The 23,449-nt window shown below is 43.4% G+C and overlaps 1 protein-coding gene and 1 pseudogene across 13 annotated transcripts in view; one reads left to right on the top strand and one right to left on the bottom strand.

Annotated features, from left to right (window-relative positions):
* Positions 1-23,449, top strand: part of KIAA1217 (KIAA1217 ortholog) — a 669,685-nt gene that overhangs the window by 429,775 nt on the left and 216,461 nt on the right. The window lies entirely within an intron of this gene.
* On the bottom strand, positions 1,587-2,148 carry LOC102536008 (transmembrane protein 134 pseudogene; annotated as a pseudogene).

Below are 23,449 nucleotides of genomic sequence, written 5' to 3'. Positions count from 1 at the left end.
TTGTCATATGTATGCGTGTGTGTTCTGCTGTGTGTTGTAGCAGTGGAACATTTTGGTTCAGACTTCTGTCACCCTCTCAGTCTGAGAAGTTGATTCCCTGACCCACTGTGCCTTGTTCTGACGTCTTTGTGCCAAGCTGATACCAAGCTGGCAGCGGAAGGGCTGAGGGTCAAGGTATGGGATGTTGGGTCAGCAGGGAATAATTACAGAATAGGTCACGCAAGGTCGTGGGCAGGAGAAAGAAGATGCTAGTCGCTGACACAGAGAAGAGGGAAAGGCTCGGACCAAGGACTGTGAAGCATGGACTGGGCAGAGCAAAGGCGGTGGAGTACGTATAAATGGATTTAACCAAGGTGGTCAGGAAAAACACTTACCAAAGAGGGTGTGAGTGGAGTGAGGTCAGGAAATGCACAGTCATGGTGTCGGTGGCAATGGTAGGAAGTGTGATGATGGAGTTCTGTCCCCTTCCAGAATAGAGGATTTAAGAGCATCCTGTTTTAGAGAGGATCCTTCTGTTTCTACCTGATTTTCTAATGGCTATTAAGACTAAGGCCTATCAGGAAAGGCAAAGGAAGCTATCATTTCTTAGAGGAGGAGCTGACCAGAAGCACCGGATGTATTACTTGAGGGAGGATGGAGGGGCCCGAGAGGGGAGGGGGCCTTGGGTCCACACTCTGAATTCCCCAAGACGATCAGATCCTGGATCCAGCGGACCCCTGACTCCCTCACACAGTTCTAAGACCCTTGTTGGGTTCCCACCTAGTTAAGTCCTCTTAGTCTTGATCTGAGAGTCAGACTAACTCAGAGAATCAGAGAACACAGGAGCTGAAAAATATAGCCAAGCCCTCCCCAAGTGTCCCCAAGTGTGAGATGAGGTCACTGAGGCCAGAAAGCTTAGGTGACTTACTCAGGGTCACAGCTCAGCCTTCCTGAGACTTCTACTTCCTTCTTGAGGAAGGGTCCGGAGGACATGGATAAGGCAGACTGGCTGAGGAGGCACAGGTTGCTAGGGCACGTGGCCTGATGGCGCCCCCGGGGCCCAGGCTCCTGCTTTCAGATGCTCCCCGGCCTGATTCAGGCCCTACCTCTGGACTCTTCTCGCTCCTTCGATGGGCCACACAGGGCAGCACCAGAAGCTGAAGGAGGGTCCCACCCAGGCAGCACCTCCCCAGGGCTCACGTGTCTCTGCGACAAACTCTGGTGACGAGTACACTCTGTGACAAGTGTTACAAGCCACACACATTCTGGATGGGGAGAGGATAGTGATTGCAGGGAAGAAGGGACTATCACACACCAATTTTTTTTTGGAATCAAGCACCCCTTTTATCAGCACAAAATATCACCAACCCAGCAACCCCAGGGCCTGAGAATAAGTTAAGGCACAGAGCAGGGAGGGGGCGACTTTTGCAGGCCCGAAGCCCGCATGCCCCAAACTTCTTGAGCAAACTCCCCAGGGGATGGGGGCTCGAGGGTCCCGGAGGGGCTTTTCCCTTGAGATGAGGGCCCCAGGAAAGCCCTCTAGGGGCGCGAGGAGGCCGCACCGGGCCTCTCGGAGCCGACGCTGGATCCCGCCGTCCGCAGGCAGTTCACTTCTCGAAGTAGGGCGGGTAGAAGAACTGGAAGCCCCGGTGGCCCTTCACGGCACCGTAGATGAAGATCGCGTGGTAGACTCCCGGGACCAACAAGGGGAAGCCAGGCACGAGGAAGATGGCGCTGGAGACACCCGACGATCGGGATCAGCACCAGCCCCGGCAGTAGGAGCAGGAAGGAGGCTAGCAGTACCCGGCGGTTCTTCTGGGTCAGAGGGTGTTGAGTCCAGCCGCAGCAGGTGTTGTAGGAGCGCTGAGTGCTGCTGCTGATGGTGCTGAAGGACCGCTGGGAGCTGCGGATGGATGTTCGGCCAGGATCCCTGGTGCTGACTCCCCATTCTGGCTCCGGAGGTGCCTGGGCTCCATCTTTACCATTTTCCAGGTTCTGGTAGTGCAGCCAGGACTGCTTGTTCTCGTCGGCCACCTCGAACCGGGCCCGGCTCTCTAAATGCAGTGGCCCAAAGCGGGCAACTCCGCTGGACTCAGGCCCAGGGCCCGTGTCCTCCAGGGACAGCTCAAAGGCATCATCCATGCTGAATTGGGGCCGGGAGGTGCTCATGGCCCTGGCCCACTCAGGTGCCCTGTGCTGTCGCCATCTGAGGCCGCCTGCCCCCACACTTGATTTTTTTATTTTGTTATCCATACCCCAAATGCAGATACATGCATACAAACACATGGGACGGGATATTTGAAATCCTGACTGGCTTTGAAAATCCGAAGCCAACATTTGTATTATATGTAGGCAAATATAAAAAGGCAAATTTGCAAGGCCTCTCAGTTCAGTCCTGGACAGGTTTTTCCTCCAATTGTCCAGATACTTGTGCTACTAAATGTAAAAAGGGGTACAAGTTGTTTATTTGATCGTGCAGTGCTTAATACCTCACACTCTTTAAATTGTCCATCTGTCTTTATTTCAAAAACCTGAACACAAGGCCAGCATATACTTATATTCAGTGTTGAATAATGAAATTTAAATGTTAGTAAAATAAAAATAATATACTTATGTTAAAAAAAAAAAAAAGGCAAATGTGTGAAAGGTCCAGGCTGAGCACGGGGACCTGTGGCTGGGACTACAGTCTATTATTGAAGTTGAGTGTTATGGTAACTGAAACGAGAGCGGGCCCAGGGTGCAGACAGCACTCAGGAGACATCCTGTCATCTGGGGGCTTACGTTTTAATGAGCCTTAGATGCCTGTCAGCATTATGTCATCACAAAAGTGATAGCTTTCTCCAGCAAGCGATCTTCCCCTCAAAGCCCAGGGCTCAGGGCAGCTCTGCAAAGGTGAACCACTGTCAGATTCTAGCAGGTATACACAGGGGGCCACTAAGCTACTTCTGCCCCGTTCAACTAGGATGAGATTCCAGCCAAAGTCAGTAATCAGGGGACTGTGTTTGCAGGGGACTCTAGTTTTTTTTTTTTTTTTAATAGAGTGATCCGTCTGTGTGTCTGTGTTTGCAAGTGTTTCAATAGGAAAATGAGAGCACAGATTTTTCACGAATTAAACTTGGGTGGTTTCTCATTGTCTTTCCTCACTGAAAGCGTGCTTGCCAAATTGCTGGGAATTACCCTAATAGGAACCCTGTCAAAATGCTTGGTGCTAAAAATGGGCCCTCCTTGAGGGGTCCCTCCTAGAAAGTCCTGGAATCTGGAACTGAACTCTGTGCTCCCCCATCTCAGTCCCTCTGGGAGCCAGAGGCCCCATGAAGATGGCAGACTCACAGGGTAGCCTGGGGGTGGCTCCCGTGCTGGGTCCCACTTCCAACTGTCTACCAAGAGGTCACTCCCAGGTGTGAAGGAGGATGTTCTGTCTCAGCACCTCCCACCTCTCTCATCCCTTCTTCCCTGAGATGGAGAGAGAGGGGTGTGAGAGAAAAAGCAAAGAGTCTTATATTTCCTTCCCTGCCCCCAGGGCAGACCCCCAACACCCCTCACCCCCGACATGCACACACCCCAGGGCTGAGAGTCTTTCTCCTGCGAAACTGGATTCTGAGGGGCCCAACCATTCCATCTGTGTTTTGGCTCAGTCGCTCAAATGAGCCCAGATGTCTGACTTTAGAATTTTCTCATGGCTTTAAAATTCGGTTCTGCAGCTCTGTCCCCGGCAGGGGACTGAGGGGCCTTCCTTGGGTTTGTTTTCCTCACCCTGTAAAGAAACAGAAAGATTTTGGCCTGGTCGGGAGGGCCTAAGCAGAAAGGGAAGCTAGTTGGAATCAAAATACTCTGGAGTGATAACCCAGATTCCGTGTCTGCGTGGTGCCAGCAGGAGAGATGGAGGCAGAGTCAGACCTCTTGGATGGATCGGGAAGGAGATGCAGCATCCGAGCAGGTGCGCCCCAGGTAGTGAGTTTTCATCCATCTCTTCCTTGGACAGGCTCTCTCAAAGTGGTTAGGGAGCCGCTGACTCGGGGAGACATCAGGAAAAACAAAGTATTTGTTGTAGTGTTCTTTCGTGCCATAGTCAGCATTTGACTTTGTAGTTGAAAGGCACAAACATATTTTAAAAAGATGATTTGGGGGAAGTAAAAGAGTCCACTGTCAGCTTTATCTAGACTACAGCCTCTCCTCTAGACTCTGAAATTGTGCAGTGCTGGAATGTTGTATTCCTTACCTCGCCTCACCTGGTCTGTCTGTGGACGCAGATGTCTGTCCTTTACCTAGACTGCAGGACTGTCATGACGGAAAGAGAAGTCACGTTGGGTGCACTGTGTAGGGTGGAGGCTCAAAGTTCCTCTTCATAGAAGAGACCGAGTTACTGAGCTATATGACCAAGTCACTCTTCAGGGTGTCAGTCCTGGGTGGTGGTTCTCAAAGCCACAGAACCAGTGTATCAAGACCTCTTTGGGTAAAGCTCAGTGGTAGATTGCGTGCCTAGCATGCGCAAGGTCCTGGGTTCAATCCATAGTACCTCCATTAAAAAAAATTAATAAACTTAATTTGCTCTCCCTGCAAAAAAATAAAAATAAAATAAAATGTCATTCCCCACATGACTGTTTATGGCTACAAAAGTTTATTTTCTAAGCTGGTTGTGTGGCTCCTGCCTTCCAAAGAGTCCCACAGAAGTGCATTCATTCTGCAAGTTAGCTGATCTCCTGTGCCCTGGTTTTTCTGTTGCTATGTTGGAAATGGGTCCTGAGTTCTAATTCTGTCTTAGGATTAGTGAGCACTTCTTTCCCTGGCTGTGAGGTGGCGGGTGGGTGATCGGGTGATTGGGAGGGAGGGGAGTGGTACATGAGAGGGGAGCCACCCCCCTGTACTGTGGGTGGAGAGACTGTGTTTTGGGTGAGGGTCTTCCAGGGTTGTCTGCCCAGGTGGGGAGAAGGAACTTCTGAAATGGTTCTGTCTCAGGCCAAGGTTGGGGGCAGCAGACTCGGCCTGGGATGAGGGATGGTGGGGCTGCTGGTTGGAGGCAGGGGTGCAGTGTCAGCATGGTGACTATCACCAGGGCCCTGAGGACAGACTCGGGGCCATTGATGGCTGGGAAGAGTTGCAGGGCCTACGGCCGTGCATGGTACATGGAAAGGACATTTATCTGAGCTAAGCCATGGGAAAAATCTAAGTTGAGAGACCTTCATTCTTTCCAGCACCTGAGCCAAGACACAGAAAATGGTTTGGCCTTAGGGAAATCTTGTTTTTGACATACAAGGACCCAGTTTCATAGGAGGATGAAACTCCTCAAAGCTTGTTTGTGTGCAGAAATATGGATGCGCGAGGGTCACTGCAGTGTATCAGGTCCATGTCACAGCGTTCAGCCCGGGCTAGTCATCACGGTGGATTCAGGGAGGAAAAGACAGCAGACGACCCAGGAATGGGGTTGTTATTGAAGAGAAGGCTGCCGGAGATGTGTGTTGTCTGCAAGTATAGGAATTGCTCTGGAGAGGATTCAGATATGATTTCAAATGTCCAGAGAGAGCCACGCCTCACAGGAAGGAAAAGACTTTAAGGCAAAATATTGGTTGGCCCAGTTGGACAAGTTGCTGTGACAAAACATTGACCTCTGTGACCGATTAGGTAGATGGGTCGTTGCTGTTTCAGAGGCTGGATGATGATCTGTCTTAAAGAGTGAATATTTGTGGGAGTCCCAGCGGAAGGGGCTCGCAAAAGTGGGGGTTCTCCCTGAGCTGTCCTTAAGGCTAAGGTACCTTATTAATGTAGTCTTGGTAACTCTATCACGGATGAGGGCCAAGGTCCACTCCCGTGTGAAGTGCTCCCAAAAGGAAGGCTCTTCTCTCTGGGTCTTGGCACCTCCTTGAGCTGAAGTCACCCATTCAGTCTCCCTGTGTCTCTGTCCCAGACACTCGTGATACGTGAATGTGAGCATGTGCGTGTCAGGGCCTCGCCCAGAGCCTGGCTCCCTCACAACCTCCCTCATCCCCCTTTCCCACTCTCCATCTTCCTCCTCCCCCCACCCCGTGTGTGGAAATACCCACAGACAATTAGCATCTGTTTATACATTTAAGAATCCCACTTCCTGAAGAACCATCCACTGCGTCACTGCATGTTGGTGGCTGTGAGGCAAGTGTCTGCATGCAGATGGCTTTGAACCAAAAAGGTGCAAAAATGCTAGCCCATTTGAGGGAGGAGAAAAAGCCTTGAAGAGAAGGTTTGGGACATTCCACTGCTCAGCTCTTGGGGGAGATGCTTGCCGTGCCGGGCTGCTTCGCTGTCCCCTGCCTGGGCTTCAGGGACTTAGGCTCTTACAGGAGGGACTCGGGGCTCTTAAAGGCCAGAACTTGTGTCCCCTTCCCCCACATCTGCCATCACTGACTCATCGAAAGGCATTTATTAACCTCTTGATACCTTGCGTTCCAGCCCAGGGTAAATGAGCTGTTCATGTCCCACATGTGTCTGGGAGACTAGCCATGAAGCATTTCTTCTTTTTAGATTTGAGGGGCTGTTTCCTTCAATGGAGTGGAGTTGTGGTCACAGTTCTATGGAGAGCTGCTAACATTTTTTAGTAGGAAAATAATTTTTGCAGTCTATTGGAGTGTAGGTTTGGGAGGAGCATTTAAGGTTACGTAGGGTGATCACAGACTTAGTGGCAGATACACTCCATCAGTCAGACACCTCACATCCATGCAGGCACAGGGTGATTTTTCTTTCTCTGCTCTGAGGTGAGCAGGCTGAGGAAAATGCACGTGACAAAGGTTAGAACTATAAGAGTGCTTGATGTTGTCTTTCCCTATTTTTGTTGTATTCTTGAGACACAGGGACAGGAAAAAATGCCTTTTAGAGGGATCTGCCAGCAAACACACACCCGGGTGGTAATTTAGGAAAGGGTGAGCAAGAGGAAACAGAAACAGATAAGTTCTGAGTTTATCCCATTGACACAGTTGTGTAAGGGGATGGAAGAGGGAATCTGTGATAATGTGTTGAATTTGTTATGCTTTCGAGGTTGAAAAAAAGAAGAAAAAGAAAAGCACGTACAGAACATTCCAGACATGACTGAGCTGTGGGTGATAACCTACTTCCTTCTTCTCCTTCAAAGATTTGTTTGAGGCCAGCGGGGTTAAGGACCAGTACTATAAAAACAGCACAAGGCATTTGTAAAGACACACCAGGAGGGAACTATCCGACATGACATTGATTATCAGCAGTTTTTCTTAATTTACTCTGAACCTCCTATGGATGGCGTTGGCCTTGGTATTTCAGAGACATTGGTCATGGCCTTCGTAACTGATCTGGACTTGAAGACCTCACATCTTCGACCATAAGTCATGCTTAAAATTGGCCACACCCAAGGTTTTAGATCCACCATTTCATTCAGGTCAAATAACAATCAGTGTGTATGAGAGTGGTCCTTTAGAAAATACTAGAAAATCATTTGTAACTGACAAGATTGTGACTTTCACCCGCAAGCAGTTTGCATTCCTTAATCCACAGCCTCATGCAGTGTTCCATGTTCAGCCTTCCCCTTAGCTTGCTTTCCTGAGCTCTTGTCTTCATCCCAAGACAATGTCTAAACAAAGACTCTTCTTTCTTGAAGCAGCTCTCAGTGGGAAGAGTAGAGGGTGAAGAAACACTGGCCGTCCCGCCAGTGTTTTCCATCTTGATGTCTTCGTCTGACCCATCTTCCTGTGAAAGTTCTTTCTTCTTCTTCCCTTTTGTCCTCCATTCACTGAATAAAGAGATTGAGTGTCTGTTTCATCCTTGGGCACTGTGCTAGGCAATGGTCAGACCTCAATGAGCAAGATGCACAAAATTTCTCTCTTCTTAGCGGGGAACAAAACATTAAATAGTTAGAAAGACAGTGAGTGTTGAAACAAAATGGTAAGGAATGTCAGATGAGGGGCTGACATAGTCTGGGGGTGGGATTGAGGGGTCAGGGAAGTCTGAATGAGGAGACCCAGAGAGGAAATCAAAGACCTGACCGCTAAAATGTATCTTTAGAGAGGAGGATGGAGAAAGCAATACAGCTCTAAAGGGAACGGGCAAAAGATGCTTTTTTTAATCCAGAACATTGATGCTACATTATATTCAATTCCAGATCTGTGCATCTGTGAAGACTGGTCATTTTTTATTGGTTTTCCAGATACTTCATCTTTTCTCTTTCTCAGATTAACATTACTTTTGACTGTTACACACTCAACAGCAGTGTCCCCCGTGACTGGATGACAGGAATTCTATCCCCCTCCCCACCACAAAGCTGCCAGTGTGCTGTTGTGATCATGTGACTGTCATTGGAGGTGAAAAGTTTGGAGTTGAAATTTGTCAGCTTTGATTACAGTGAGATTGAGTGATTTATGATTTTATGTTTTTCCTCTTCTTCATAAATATAATGAAATCAGTTTTCACTAAGCATCCACTAAGAGCCAAGAATTCATGTCACTGAGGGGAACAGAAAGATGAATAAAGATGATTTGTGTTCTCAAGGATCTTCAGTCTGGTGGCAGAGACTCAGCTCTATGGAGCAATAAATCTTTTGTGGGGAATGTGAGTAAGGCTTTGTCAGAATCCAGAGGAGGAGAGAGTTCTCCAGGTGAGGGAAAATGGAAGGACTTCAGACAGAAGGAGGTATTTGAATTGATTTTAAGAGAATGATAGACTGCTAATACAGCTAAACAGGCTTTTTTATAGAGTCAGATTATTTTTGGAGTTAAGGCTTAACATGAGTAATAATGCTTTAAAGAGAGAAAAAGCACCAATGGAAGCAAACCTGTTTCCTTTTCATCTAAGTGTCATATTTGGTCTAGAAACAAGTTTGTATTTTGCTCAGTGCCGCCGGCTTTGTCTAACATTATGCAACAAATAGAATCTTGAAATTTGGGTGTGGGTTGGACTTGCATAAATCAAATCGCCATTTCCCATTATCTTACATTTAATTAAAGAGTGGTGTTCCTTCTGATTACCTTGTAATTGGCAGTGTGGCTATTTCTTTAACTCTGTTTTCCCGCCCTAAAGTCCCCTTCCCCAGCAGTTAATCACCAGTGCCCTTAGACTAACAGTAAGTTAGTAGGGGTGATGTTATTGGGGGGAAAAAACTGTCAGGGAGTAGGGGAAAGGATTCTGGTGCAAATCATTTGTTCCCTAGTTCTTTTGGGTAGAAAGGTCAGTTTTCTTATATTGGATTTTCATGGGCGAACTAACAGTTCCTCGTGTCCAGTACATCTACAGCCTGTTACATTTGAAATTACTCTTTAAAGTGAGGTGTAAAACTGCACTACGCTTTCTTCCTGCCAGTTAATTGACTTGCTAACTTCCTGCCAAGATTTGTCCATTTTAAAAATGATTGCTTTAAACATTCATCAAAAAGCATATAGCAGATTATACTCTGGCAGAAGCATGAAGGCTAATATTTGGATCAGAGCACTCACTCAGGGCTTATTACACTGAAGGCAGAATGAGTGGGGTCGGTTTTTTTTCTCGGAGAAATGTGGCTTTGGGACCAAGGGTTATTGGTCTTTGTTCTGCGCAATCCACAGAATAGGCGTGGTTCTGTGATATGTTCAAACAAGGCAGATATTTATCAAGGGGCACTTCAAGAAATCGTAGAGTATCAAATGATCCCCCTCACCTAAATATTGGGACCCCATGCTGTATAAAATCTTAAATGAACCTCTATTCTGTGGTTGTAAGAGACTGAGAGAGGGCCCCTCATCTCTTCCCGACATGTCTCCGTCTGCTGTAGGCTCATGCCTACATCAGTACAGGTAGGGAAGTGACTCCCCCACCATGGGAGAGGGCAGTGGGTGATGAAACTAGAACTCAGGTCAGATTACTGAGTTCTGGGACTAGGTCAACCTAAGTCAGTGATCTGGTCTGTTTCTCTAACTTCAGAAGGAAGATGTTGACAATGGAAAATCCTCAGTACACACTCAAAGGAGAACAATCAGTCTTCATCATCCATCTTCTCTCTTAGTAAATCATTCACGTTAAATGGTGACCCTGGACCAATAACCAAGACTGTTGTTGATGGAAAGAGTTAAGTTGGGTCACTGATCACCATCCCTTCCAGCTTTGTGACACTCTCATGGATTCTGTCCTAGGCGGTTCACACCCACCCTCTTAACAGGCTCCAGTAGCTATCTCCTTGTTACCAGTGGGATGTCAGATCAAATACAAATTATCCCTCCATCATTTTAAAGGCACTTCCTGTGCACACACTCCATCAAAACAGAATACACTGTCATTACATTACGTGTAGTTGGACATCTTTGTTTTTTTCATCTTTTTGCCAATTAGCAAGCATGAAAAATAAAGGTTTTTACTACTTAAGTTAAGCTACTACATGGTGGTGAAGTGTAGCTTTGATTTCTTCTTCTTAATGAGACTGAAGAGCAGTCCTGGCATGTGCGTCCCCCCCATTCCCATTGTAAAGGAATATTTCTTTGAACTCCAAACCACAACATATAGCTATTTATTCTGCTGAGGGGAAATGGGTGAAATTGCCAGATTTCTATGAGAATTATAGGGTTTTCAAATCATTGTGGAGAAAATTACTGAGGTTCAGTGTTGATGGAAAAGACATATTGTTAATTTGCCTGTAATTTTTCTTATAATTGATACTTTGGTTCTACTTTCAAAGCACTTTTGAAGCTTTCTTTTCCAATTTGGCATCAACATTATTTTTTTAAATGGCATTTAATTTTAGGATTATTTTCTATTTTGAATGACATAAAACATAGCATTCTGAAGGGGAAAATATTAATGCATTTTTGGGTAAGGAACTCAGTTCAATTGAGCTCTGTAATCACTTCCCTCGGGATGCAATGTAGTGGTTATAGATACTAAAGAAATCTCCCAGTATAACCAAGCAACTGAATCTTGATTGAGATTCCAGATCATAAGTGCTAATTTCAGCTCTTACAATAACCATTTCACTAGTCAGCACTGGCTTTTACTGACAAAGAATAAGGATAATGAAATTGTACACACACAGGCCTTTTAAAAACCTTCCCCTGTGCATCACCCACTCTAATGATATACATACTTCTTGGCCCCACTCCCCACTCCCCAGCCTGTTCACATGAGGTTTCATTCAAAAATATGACCTGGCCCCACACGAGATGAAATGGCCTTCATTGTCGGGCCCATGCCCAACTCATCTCTGTTGTAGGCTGATCACAAGAAACACAGAGAGACCAAGGCCCATTGAGGTGCTTAGAAGAGCAAGAAATATGGTAGGAGGGGCTCTAGGCTGGGGAGGCAACCTGGCATTTCTCTACCCTCAGTTGTATGTCTCCTGGCAATGGCATTAGAGGGTCCCTCAGGCCTCCTCCCTTCTCTCCACATTATCAGGGTCCCACTCCTGTAACAGATGGCAATATGTTTAGGTAGTAAAATTAGATAAGAGGGCACCATCAGGAAAATCACTACTCACTCAGGGATGGAGGGAATGCAGTGATGCTCTCACTATAGACCCAGGCTAGTGATGGGAGCCCCAACCAGGAGGCCAGAGGGCTCTACTCTAACAATCTCATCTATTGGAAAAAAGGTTCGAGTTTCATAGATGATGAAATGATGTCTGAGGTGTCTTCCAACTCTAAAAAGTCCCCGAGTGAAGGGTCGTCCTGAAGTCACACTCTAGGGAGCCCGACTTCACCAAGCCACCCTGTCATTGTTGAGAATAAAATATGGAGGTTGCCTGTCAAATTCTAGTCAAATTAAATGTATGTACACAAATTTTAGCCACCTTCCAGGCAAACTGAGATAGCTGTTAAAATAGTAACAGATTTAATAATTGTGTTTGAAAATTTTTAATTATTTCTTTTAGGGTAAGTGTTATCAGCCATCTTGGAGTTTTAGCAGAGATCTGTTTTCACATACTTTTTACTGATCCCTGTGACATAAATCATATTGAAAGGTTTTTTTTCTCCTTATGAGTTATTTGCCTAGAGGAAAAATTCCTAACTTTTCTTCTAAATACATGCTAGAATAAAGTGTCCTTTGAAAAGTCTTAATGAAAAGAGCAAACATGGGAATAGCGTCCACCCCAATCCTTTCTTTGCGATCCGGGCTCTGAGAATGAGGCCTCTGACTGTGGGAGGAATGTCAGGGGACTCCCACTGTATTAAAGTCCACACCCTTCTGCTTCTTAGACAGTTGGTCTGTTGACTATTTATGGAGAACAGCCTTTGGGAGGAAAAAAAAATATTAAAAACGAGTTCATTTTCTATGAGTTATTTTAGCCACACTAAATAAATAAGAAAGAGAAGCTGGCATTTTCTTGGGAGTTGCCTCTTCCCTTTGCCTAGCTCAGGGGAGAAAGTAAGGATTATGTTTAGAAACTGAGAAAGTTCCCTGTGGTTACCTTCCAAGAGATCAGACTCTCACTAACTTACAAAGTGGGAACAGGGAAGAACACTTCAAAAATCATCATTGAATTAAGTATTACTCTCTCCTTCATCCCCCTTTCTCTAGAGATATTCTTAGAGAGTCCATGCCAGGCATTAACAGTCTTCCTTGAAGCAAAATATACCCTTGCTACTTGGATGTCATTTTTTTTTCCTTTTTCAGTTCCCCCTTTTGGAGTACTGGAGGCAACTGATATGGCAGAATCTCTCACATCTAGCTCACTATCCCACCCCAGTGAGGATCCCACAGAAAGACCTTTTGCTTCCTTCTATGTGCACCTGTCCCACGCCACACTCTTAATTAGAAGCCCAGGTTGTCATTGAGAGGAGCACAGCGCATCCCTTTCCCTATCTCAGTTTGAGAATGTGAATAATACTCCCAAACCTGAACATTTAAGATCTGGAGCCAAACTAGAACAGACATTTAGTGCAGTGAATTTTCCAGGACACTGCCAATGAGTTAGAAATACATACTTTAGACAAGCTAACAAAAACCACTAAAATCCCGTAAATAATAAGGTAATATGTTGTGTTCCACATACTACCAGAGTCATTCTCAACAGCCCACATATATATGAACTGATTTTATGCAGATCACTGGAAATTTCTGAATCAGGGGAAGACCTGAAGTGACTGAGGCTGATTTTCAGATAGGCCCAATAGCACTGGATACTTAGGGGGAATAATGAATGCTTTTCAGGACTTGGCTATAAGGAAATTCAACTATTGATTACCGTAAAAAACTTGGAAATAGATTTGACAAAGTGGTACCCAAATCAGATGACAGTGGTTACAAAGGTGTCAATACTGGGTTAAAGAACTTTTACTTAGTCTGTATTAAGAAGATTTGTCTGTTTTTGTTCTAACAACCAAGTTGTTGAAATTGAGCTTTCCATAAAAAATAGGTCTTGGAGAGCCATGGCGATGTGACATAGGTGGTGTAAGCACACTGTCCCTGAGTGGAAGCAGTGACCTAACGTTTCACGCTGCTTTTGTTAATGATCAGTTTTGCAGAGTGAGCACACATTCGTCTTAGTTTGCAGAACAGGGAAGGTTCGATTTGAGGTCTTGAAGTCTTAACTGGCCCATGAGTATGTATAGTACATCCGTGAAATCTTCATTTCCAGGAAGCCCATTTTGCAGGTGGTTAAGATGTGTAAACTTTTTTTTTTCAGGTGAAAATATACATTAGTTTAGCAGTTTATCATAAAAATTCTGATTAATTATGATTAAACATCGCAAGTTATAAAGGTCTTTGTAAATACTATGTTCTCCTGTGTGAGCCAGTGATCAGAAATTGTGAAATTCTTAAAACAAAAAATAATCTGAATCTTCTTGGCTTTTTTCCCTCCAAGGCCTATTTTACACACTTAGGACATTTTTGCTGCAATTTGAAAATTCAGTCAATTTTTGTTATTTGCAGTAGTTATGTTCTATAAAGTGGCTGCAAATACTGAATTAGAGAATACTGAATTAATTCATGTATATTGAATTTTATGCAGGAAATACAGGTTAAGTTCCTGTCAGCCTCTGTTCACCACATTTTTGTCAACTGGTCAACACAAAGGCTTGTTGTATGTTGTTCTGTTTGAAAACACCTGTTGATTCATTGACATTGAACCCATGGCCACCAGCACTATAATTCATGCCTGAAGGACGCTTGTCTCAGACACATATTTTGTCTGTAAAAGATCACAGCCTTCCTGCCCTTAGAAGCACTAGACAGAACTTCAGCATACTCAGGGGCCATTTTAAATAGTGAAATCATCCCCCCCCAAAAAAAAACCAGGAAAAATTCTGGCACTACATAGCCTGCAAAAAGGACACCTTTTTTATAGCATGAGCTGAAACAAGAAGGTAGATGATAGTCTTTTTGGACACTGGCTGGGACCATGCTCTACCAGCAACTCAAATTGTTCCTTGCTCTGCGCATGTCGGCAAATGAATGCCGAGGTGCTGGGAGTGTTAGTTTGGGGGTCACAAATGAACTTGAGCAAGTGGGCGAGTTTGTAAGTGCAGAATCTGTGAGTGATGAGAATTGATTGTATAATAATACGGTGGTTTCCAGGGTCCTTTTTTTTTCCCATTAAGCTTTTGCTTGAGGTGCAGGTAAATGAAGTACATTTTAAATATCTCACAATTTTATTGGTCAATTATACCTCAGTAACAAAAAAAGATTTGTTTTATGACCAGAAGTTAAAAAAAAATGCAGGTGAAATTGGTGCTTCTTGGCTGGCTTTAGCATCAGTGTAATTTTTTTTTTTGGCTGATTTTATTCATTTATTTTTTATTGAAGTATAGTTGATTTACAACGTTATATTAACGTCTAGTGTACAGCTTAGTGATTCAATTACATATATGTATATATGTAATTGAGTATATATATATATTCTTTTTCTTGATAGACTATTTCAAAGTAGAGTTTACCCACCACTCTGGCAGCTCGAGTCCTGACCATCACTTCTTCCTTCTTGGCTTCTTCGATTCTCTTTTCTAACCTGTCCTAGACTCCACCCTCTGGTGAACTTGGCAGCATTGTCCTGAATATTGAAGGAGAGGTGAGCTGCCACCCCAGGGCCAACCATTACTCTTTCTGCCCAGGGCTCCTCAGAATGTGGAAGAAAAGTTGAATTTAATTCATAAGTTCAACAGCTTGAGTCCTGTTGATTTGACTCTTATTTCTCAAAACTGTCTTTGATCAGGGCTGCAAGATCATCGGCATCAGTGCTGTTTCATATCTTATTTTCCGTGTTATCATTCTACTCATTCTAATAATAGTACAGACTTAGATGCGGTTTGGTGATCCTCCATCATCTTGAGATCATTAAACAGGACGCAGAAACACAAAGGGAATTATGTGGCATTTCAGCTTTGATGTCCTTTGAAAAGGCAAGATCTTTTCAGAAGTGTAAAAGACAAAACTTAAAAGTAAGACTTCCAACTCTATCTGGTTCCGCCTGGTTTGAGAGCACCCTTTCCTAGTTCTGAGATAGCCACTAAATGCTGGGGACATCTGCGTGTGAAGTTTTCAAAAGCATTCATATCAATCATCAAATGTTTCATCCTCTTCCAGCCCCATTCCTGGTTTGGCTAGAGTGAAAATTCTTACTTTGTTGAGGCCAAGTCTTAACTCTAACCTGATTAAAAGGTGGCAACTTTTCAAATATAGGCTGTCAGTCCCTCAGCCTGGATTTGTTGCTTCCGGAGCATGGCTTTTTCTGAATTGCTGAATTTAGTTCCAATAATTCATGTGTTTTGAGATGGACCTTGGAGTGGCTCCCACACACAGTGGAGCCAGGTTCTGTGGCAGGTCGTCCATCTACGGGAAGCTTCGTATGCAAAGGGGGGGGAGACCCTGCCCTGGGTGGCTTTCAAATAGGAAGACAGAAGCCAGCCTGCTGTCTGTGTTTGTCCCGTGTCATCTCTGACTCACCCTCACCTGAGGCAGACCAGAGCCAGCACAGCCAGCCAGCAGCCAGGCCTGGACTTCAGTGTCCCCTGTTGTCAGGCATCGTGTGCTGACTGTACTTTGTGATGCTTGTGGATGCAACTGGATGATTTATTTCTTCTGTCCTGTGGAGGCCTGGTCTTGGCAGCTGGAGGGGGTGTCGTGGGTGAGATGCTGCAGGGGTGAGGATGGGGATGTGGTCTCCTAGGCTCCGTGTGAGAGCAGTGAGGAGTCAGACCCTGGTGAGCCACTTGGGGGAGGGCCACAGGCACCATGGAGAAGCGTGTTCAAACCACAGTGGGCGCGCGAAGGGTCAACCCAACCACCAGCCTCTGGCAGGTCTTCATTTTTGAAAGACTGTCGGGCTGAAGATGGATTAGAGTTACTCTGTGAGGCCCAGTGCCCAGGGCTCTGGTCCTTGTGCCCGGGCTACAGGGAGAGGCAGCATTTGAAGGGAGATAAGGACTTTTTGAAGTGGTGTAGACCTGCTTTTCTATTCACACATGAGCTGTGTGACCTAGAGAAGGCTATTTAATTGGTAAAACATCCAAAAATAAGACAGCACTTGTGTGGATAAGAGATAATCCAGTCAAAGCATCTGGCAGGTGCAGCCACGTAGTGCTCATTTTTAGGTCAGTGGCAGCCACCTCATACTTGAGTCTCGTTCACTCATTCTCTGAATGTTTGGGTGCTGGTTTGGGCCTGGGTGTCCTGTTGGGCACTAGGGAGACAAGAGGATTAAGAGAGATGGGGGAGCTCACAGGCTGGGGCGGGGGGGACAGCTGACACACGGGCAGTTAAAATACACTGCAGGATGTTTGGTGATACAAGAAGTGGGTGTCATGCCAGCACATAGAAGGGGCACCTCACTTGTGGGGCTAGGGAGCTTTCCCATGAGGAAGAAGAATCTCCACTGAGCTGTAAAGGTGTGTTAGCCAGGCCAGCCGAGGAGGGGCTGGGCTTCCAGGTACACAGACCAGCATCTGCAGAGGCCTGGAGGGAGAAGAAAGCATGGGTCTTTGGTGGAGCTGCGCTAAGGGTGACAGACAGCCATTGAAGATTTGCTTTTAGAAAGGTCACTGGCTGCAGAGTGGAGACAGGGGGACAGGCTGTTGGAAGACTGCGGGCTGGTGCAGAAGGTCGTATGGGAGAGGAGGAGTGCCTGATTCGGGGAGTAGCAGGGAGGGAGGAGAGAAGCAGACGGATTTAAGGTGTATGAAGGAGCTGAAGTGGACAGGACTTGGTGGATGGGGAGAGGGCGGGGGAGAAAGGAGTCAAGAGTGACTCTTCAGTTTCTAGGATGGACATCAGGTGGATGATGGTGTCTTTCTCACGATGAGGAAACAGCTTGAGAGGTTGCGGTAGATAAGGAGTTGGTTTTGGCTACTGTGTCTGGGATTATAGAGGATGTTCAAGAGGGGATGCCCACTAGGCAGTTAAACAACACAGGTTAAATCCAGGAGAGAAATGTGAGCTAGAGAGACTGATCTGAGGCTGATGTACATATGGATCATTTGAAGCCGAGGGAGTGGATGGCATGGCCAAGGGGAGCAGGCAGAGCAAGGAGATGATGACAGAGGACAACCCTCTAGACCAGAAAAGTCAAATACTCTCTCTGAGACGTCTTTGCATTTTACCAATTTTGATTAATTAATATCAGCCATCACATAAGTGTGAACAGAAAGGTTAGGGGATTTTCTACATTTTTTGTTGGCTAATAGCAGCAGAAACAAAACTATATTTTAATAAAACAGGTTTTGACAAGTTTAGAAAAATGGTGAGGAGAACTTTATAGAGACAAAATACTCTAAGAAAGTAAGACATTCCTTAGGGAAATTATTTATGTAGATCAAGGCTCAGTGACAGCAAAGGTCACTGAAGGGCTTTGCAGTTAAACATTGTTCTTTAGGGGTTTATAGAATTTCTCTCTCGGGGGTAGGATTTGAACCCTTCTAGCCACACCTCCCTCGCAACTCTTATTTTGCAAATAAAATAGAACAAAAAAAGTGTTCTGTTCTGCAGGGAAGTACAGTTGTTTTTAATTGTGTAAGTGTTCCCTTCAGTAACATGGAGGATATTTTAATTTAAATCCCTGAAGCTCTGCAGGTTTGCAGAAAGGGTGCTGGCATCAAAATGAACGGCTTGAGAAGCTTGGCAGGCATGTTCTACTCCCAGTCTTGTGAAGATTTCCTGTGTGATTAGCAGTGAGGATAAGTTCTCCAGGTGCGCAAGAAAGAAGACTCCTTACCATTCACTGGGATCCAGCTTAACGTTTTTAAAAGTCTTTGCTGTGATCCCTGGGTCAAGAAAGGGTGCGCTAAAACCCTCCAGGGTGCACATTGGGAAAACGACGTTCTGTGTTTGAAAAACTTACTCTTATTTATCTCTAAATTGCATTTCTATTTGAGGCACTTTATTTAAAGTAATTTCTGCAGAGGAAATTGGCATAGAGTTAATGATCTAGATCGTATGGAAAGCCAAGAATATAAAATGAAGATGTGTCCAAGGCACACTTTTAATTTCTTAGCAAGGTAACTCAGACTTGCAAGGGGCCACCGAGAATCCCCTGCTGTGCCTCCAGTTACAAGTTAATGGCACCTTCACGTAAAGGGGTTTAACATCTGGCTAGTTTACAGCGACCGTGGTGGTTCTATAATTAGAGGTTAATAAACAGGTTGGAGATGAGGTAGTGTGCATACCTCATTTACGTGTGAGGTTCTGGTGACTAAGAGGCCATGCAAACTCTTTCTTGAGCCTTAGGTCACATCAGCTCCCTCCCATGGAATCCTAAGTTGATTCAGGCAGCTGCGTGGTCTTATCTAAGGAAGTCACCACCCAGACACCATAGGTGGGAGCGGTTCCCTAATTGCATCTGTTTGGGCAAAATATTGAAGTACCGTGAACTTTGCTGAAAGCATTTTCCCTGAAAGGCTTGTCCAGCATCTGCTTCTCAGGTAGACTCAGGATTTGCATTTTGACCTTCCCACACGCAGAATCTGTGTGTCCCTTCTCATGCTGCACCCTGTCTGTCCCGACCCACCCTGTCCAACATAATATGCATTTCAGCATATTCTGAACCCCAAGGTTCAGTTTTATTAGGGATGGAGGTCATCACTAGGTTTTGTGGGGTGGTGTCGATGCTAATTAATTTTTTTTAATTCTGGGTAAAAAAATCACAAAAAATATGAAAACTACTCCCTCCTAATCCAGCCCCAAGAAGTAATTCTTGTTCACATTTTTTGTTTATAACTTTCAGTATTTTACCCATGGGTAGATATTTTTAGACAAAAATAGCATCTTTTGGTACACTCTAGTCTTTTTCAATTTGTCAACTTTTCGGGAGCATATTCTCAAGTCATCAAAATAAGGAATATAAATTAACTTTGCTCACATCCTCTTAAAACTGAAAATTCATCCTATTCCAACTCTCCGATCCCTTTCCTGCTGTTCAGCAAACCCTATCCCTAGTGAGTGTCTTTAAACAGTAAATGTAAAATTACCTTGTCATAACACCCTTAGAAATAATTATAATTATTCTGTCTTATACCAAAGATGTCAGGTTAACTATGTGATGGGCAACTAGAGTCCATTATTTATGGCATTCAGTTGTGGAGAATCCCAGCTGGATGTGTAGCATGTCATAACTATTACCGTCTCCATCAGAAAGCATAAATTAATCGTGTCACGTACAAAGTATCCCAGAATCAGCTAAGGAAACTACACTACATAACGTCTACCTTCAAGGACTCACTACTGTAGGTGAATGAGCTCTAGTCTTATTTCCTCAAATATGGCTTTGGCATAACAGGACCCAGAATTGCTCCTGACTCCATCACACACAGGTGGTGGTTGGCTAATGTAAATCACCAATTCGAGTTCAAGGCACGAGGTATGTTCTAGAAAATCAGAATTGAACCAAGGCACAACAGTTTCTGAGTTCACTAATTCCAGTAGCCTGATATTTCCTTGCAAAATGAGTTGGGCATTACCACCACCACGCTTTATGACGTCATGCTAGATAGAAACTTGCCTCCATCAAGTGACCATTTATCTCTGTTTTTACATAAAAAGGAGATTGAAGATTGCTTACTGTGCAGGCATCAGTAATGAAGAGATGAGGCAGTTGAATCCCCTTGGACTCAATAGGAATGGTTTCAGAGAGGACAGAGTAGGTATAGGGGCTTAAGATTTCTCCTTCTGGTCCCTTGTATCTGTGTTTTGCAGGTGTGTCAGGAAAAAAAAAAAAAAGAAAGAGACTTGTGTCTATCACATGCTTTTTTTTTTTTGACCTCCAATCATAGTAGCATCCTTGATTTCCACGTCCTTTAGCACTGATGTTATCTGACTGAGACATAATTGTCTTAGAATACATCACTATAAAATCTACCGTATTGCTTGAGTGGAGGTTTTTACGACTTAACTGGGAGATATTACTGATTAATGAATATGTGGGAAATTTATCTAGAAAATGAAGTCTTTGTGAAAAGGAATGAGGGATGTTTGCAAAAGAGCACATGAAAAAGATATTATAAATCAAAGGTTTATGAATTCTGCATATTAAATGCAAATAGCTATTAAAATATTTATTACAATTAAAAAGAGTAATTAAATTAGAGCCTATCATGAAGAATCTGGAATTTATGTGAGAACATATAAAACTAAAAATGTAAGAAATAAAAGATATTGCACCAGCTCCAGTTAAAGGTTTTTACTGCTTCTTTTTGCAATGCCAGAGGGAAAAAATTACATGATGAACATGTTATAGGAGAGAAGTGAAAATCATACTGCTAGTGGACAGAAAAAATAGTGAGAGGTGTTGAGAGGGCTTCAGTTCATCTGATGGCTCCAAACTATGCTGTAAGGAAGGTCTTGGCCATTTGATTCTCCATGTAATGTTTGACTTTTTAAAAACTACTTTGAAAATTCATGTGTATTCGGTGAAGATTCATCTCATTGAAGAAATAACTCCCTGAAAGAAAATGAACATGTGGACCCTTGATTGAGCATTAAAAACAAACCTAACCTAGCATGAGGGTAGGTTTGTAGAGATAGACGTTCTTTGTTTGTGCTCAGATTACCATTGATGCTCTTCTAGAAGAATATTGAGGTCTCTCACGTGGAACCTTATGAAATAGACACTTACATATGTCAAAAACGGGTGAATATCTGCAGTTTCATGTTGTTCATGCTGCTGAATTCTCAATGGGACTAAGACCAATGATTTGACTGAATTGAAAAGGAAGGAGGTTCCATGTCTCAAGGACAAAACATTTGCAAACATGTAACAGAAAATTGAAAGAAGCAAGACAATTTTGCTTTGCTGGAATTTCTGGAATAATCTGGGGTACAAAAGGTGGACTTTGGGTGATTACCGCACATCAATGTGGTTTCATCAGTTGTGACAAGTGAGAGGGTGTTGAACTTCTCCGATGATTTGAAATTTACCGAGATTCTAAGTTGAAAATGACCTTTCCCCCATATGTAAACAAAATTACTTCAATTAAAAAACCCTAATTTATTTATGATTCTTCAACTTAAGAGAGATGTTTTTCCATTTAAGAAAACAAACAGTTATCAAATATACAAGAAAATGTTGCTTATATTTAAATAGTGTGATCTCAACACACCTGAAGGCCAGTATTCCTTAGATCGGTGTGTTGATAGTTTATTTCAAATCGATATTTTTTATTTATTTAAACTAGACCACCAAGGCAATATTTGGTAGAAAATAATGTAGTTTTCAAAGCTTCACTTACAAATCTAAAATAAGCTTATAATTTTAGAACAATTTTAGATTTACAGGAAAATTACAAAGAGAGCACATTGCCCATTTACCCCACACATAGTTTCCCAAGTTATTGCCATCTCTCATGATACATTTGTCCCAAACATGAACGAGTGTTGATAGGTGTTATCATTTTATCTACAGTTCATAGTGTATTCAGCTTTGCATGGTTTTTACCGAGTGTCCTATTTCTGTCCCAGGATCCCACAGTACATTTAGTTGCCATGTCTTCTTAGGGTTCTCCTGGCTGTAACAGTTCCTCACACTTGCCTTGTTTTTAATGACCTTGACAGTTTGAAGGAGTACTGGTCAGGTATTTTGCAGACTCCCCCTCAGATGAGACTTGTTCAATGTACTTTTTCAATTTGTTTGATTTTTTTTTTATTAAGACATTTTTAGAACAACTTGAGGTTCCTAACAAAATGAGGGAAAGGTACAGAGATTTCCTGTGTACCGCCTGCCCCCACACATGCATAGGCTCCCCCCACCCCCGCAGAGGAGTACATATATTACAACTGATGAACCCAAAGTGACACATCGTAGTCACCTAAAGCCCAAAATTTATATTATGGTTTAGTCTTGATATTTATTGTACATCCTGTGGGTTTGGACAAATGTATAATAATGACATGTAGCCACCATTGTGATACCATAGAGAATATTTTCACTGCCCTAAAAATCCTCTCTGCTCTGGATCATTATTGCTTCTCCAACCCCCAACTCCTAGTAACCACTAATTTTTTTTTTTAACTGTCGCCATAGTTTTGCCTTTTTTGTAGAATTACACAGTCTGTAGCCTTTTCGGAATGGCTTCTTTTACTTGGTAATGTCTTTTCATGGCTTGATAGCTCATTTCTTTTTAGAACTGAATAAAACTTCACTGTCTGGATGTAACATAGAGTTTATTTGTCCATTGACTCACTGAAGGACATCTTAGTTGCTTCAAAGTTTGTCAATTGTAAGTAAAGTTGCCATAAACATCCATATGCGTGTTTTTGTGAGGACATAACCTTTCACTTCTTTTGGATAAATACCAACAAGCACAATTGCTATATCATTTTCTAAAAATATGTTTAGTTTTGTTAGAAACCACCAAACTGTCTTACAAAGTGGCTACGCCGTTTTATAGTTCCACCAGCAATGAATGAGAGTTCCTGTCGCTCCACATCCTCACCGAAAGAGGTGTATAGTGATGTCTGTTGTTTTAATTTGCATTCCCTTGATGGTATAAGATGTGGAACATCTTTTCTTATGCTTACTTGCCATCTTTGTATCTTCTTTGGGGAGATGTCTGTTCATATCTTTTGCCCATTTTTTACTTGGGTTATTTGTTTTTTTATTGTCGAGTTTTAAGAGTTCTCTGTATAATTTCACAACCAAAATACTCTAGATATTTTAAGAGACCTTAAGTGCTATTATCAACTTTTAATTTTACAGGATTTCTTATTAATTTAGAATAAGGTTTACCCTTCTTCTCTTAATACAGGTTAGAAGATTTATTTATTTAGCTTCAACAGATATATAAAAGTATATTCATCCACATCATATGAGCCAGACAAGGACCCTTCCTTTAGAAGTTTATGATTCAGGAAGGAAGAATCAATGGGAGGTATTGTTATAGATTTAATTTGATGGGAAACAAGGCAGAAAGTTTCAAGAACAATTAGCCCATAAATAAATTTTTTTTTTTTTTAATCCGTGGCTGATTCTGGCTTTGGAGACTTCTGAAGTCTTCCCCAGACATTTTTGCATTCTCTGAAGTGGTGTTAAAAAATCTGGTGTTAAGAATTCTGGATGATTTTGTTTACTCCTGACTTTTAAGTGCTAAGGTTCTGT

The sequence above is a fragment of the Vicugna pacos genome, chromosome 35 (genome assembly GCF_048564905.1).
Source record: "Vicugna pacos chromosome 35, VicPac4, whole genome shotgun sequence".
Classification (NCBI taxonomy): Eukaryota; Metazoa; Chordata; class Mammalia; order Artiodactyla; family Camelidae; genus Vicugna; species Vicugna pacos.
The sequence above is the reverse complement of the archived record's forward strand: the minus strand, read 5'-3'. Positions and strand labels throughout refer to the sequence as shown.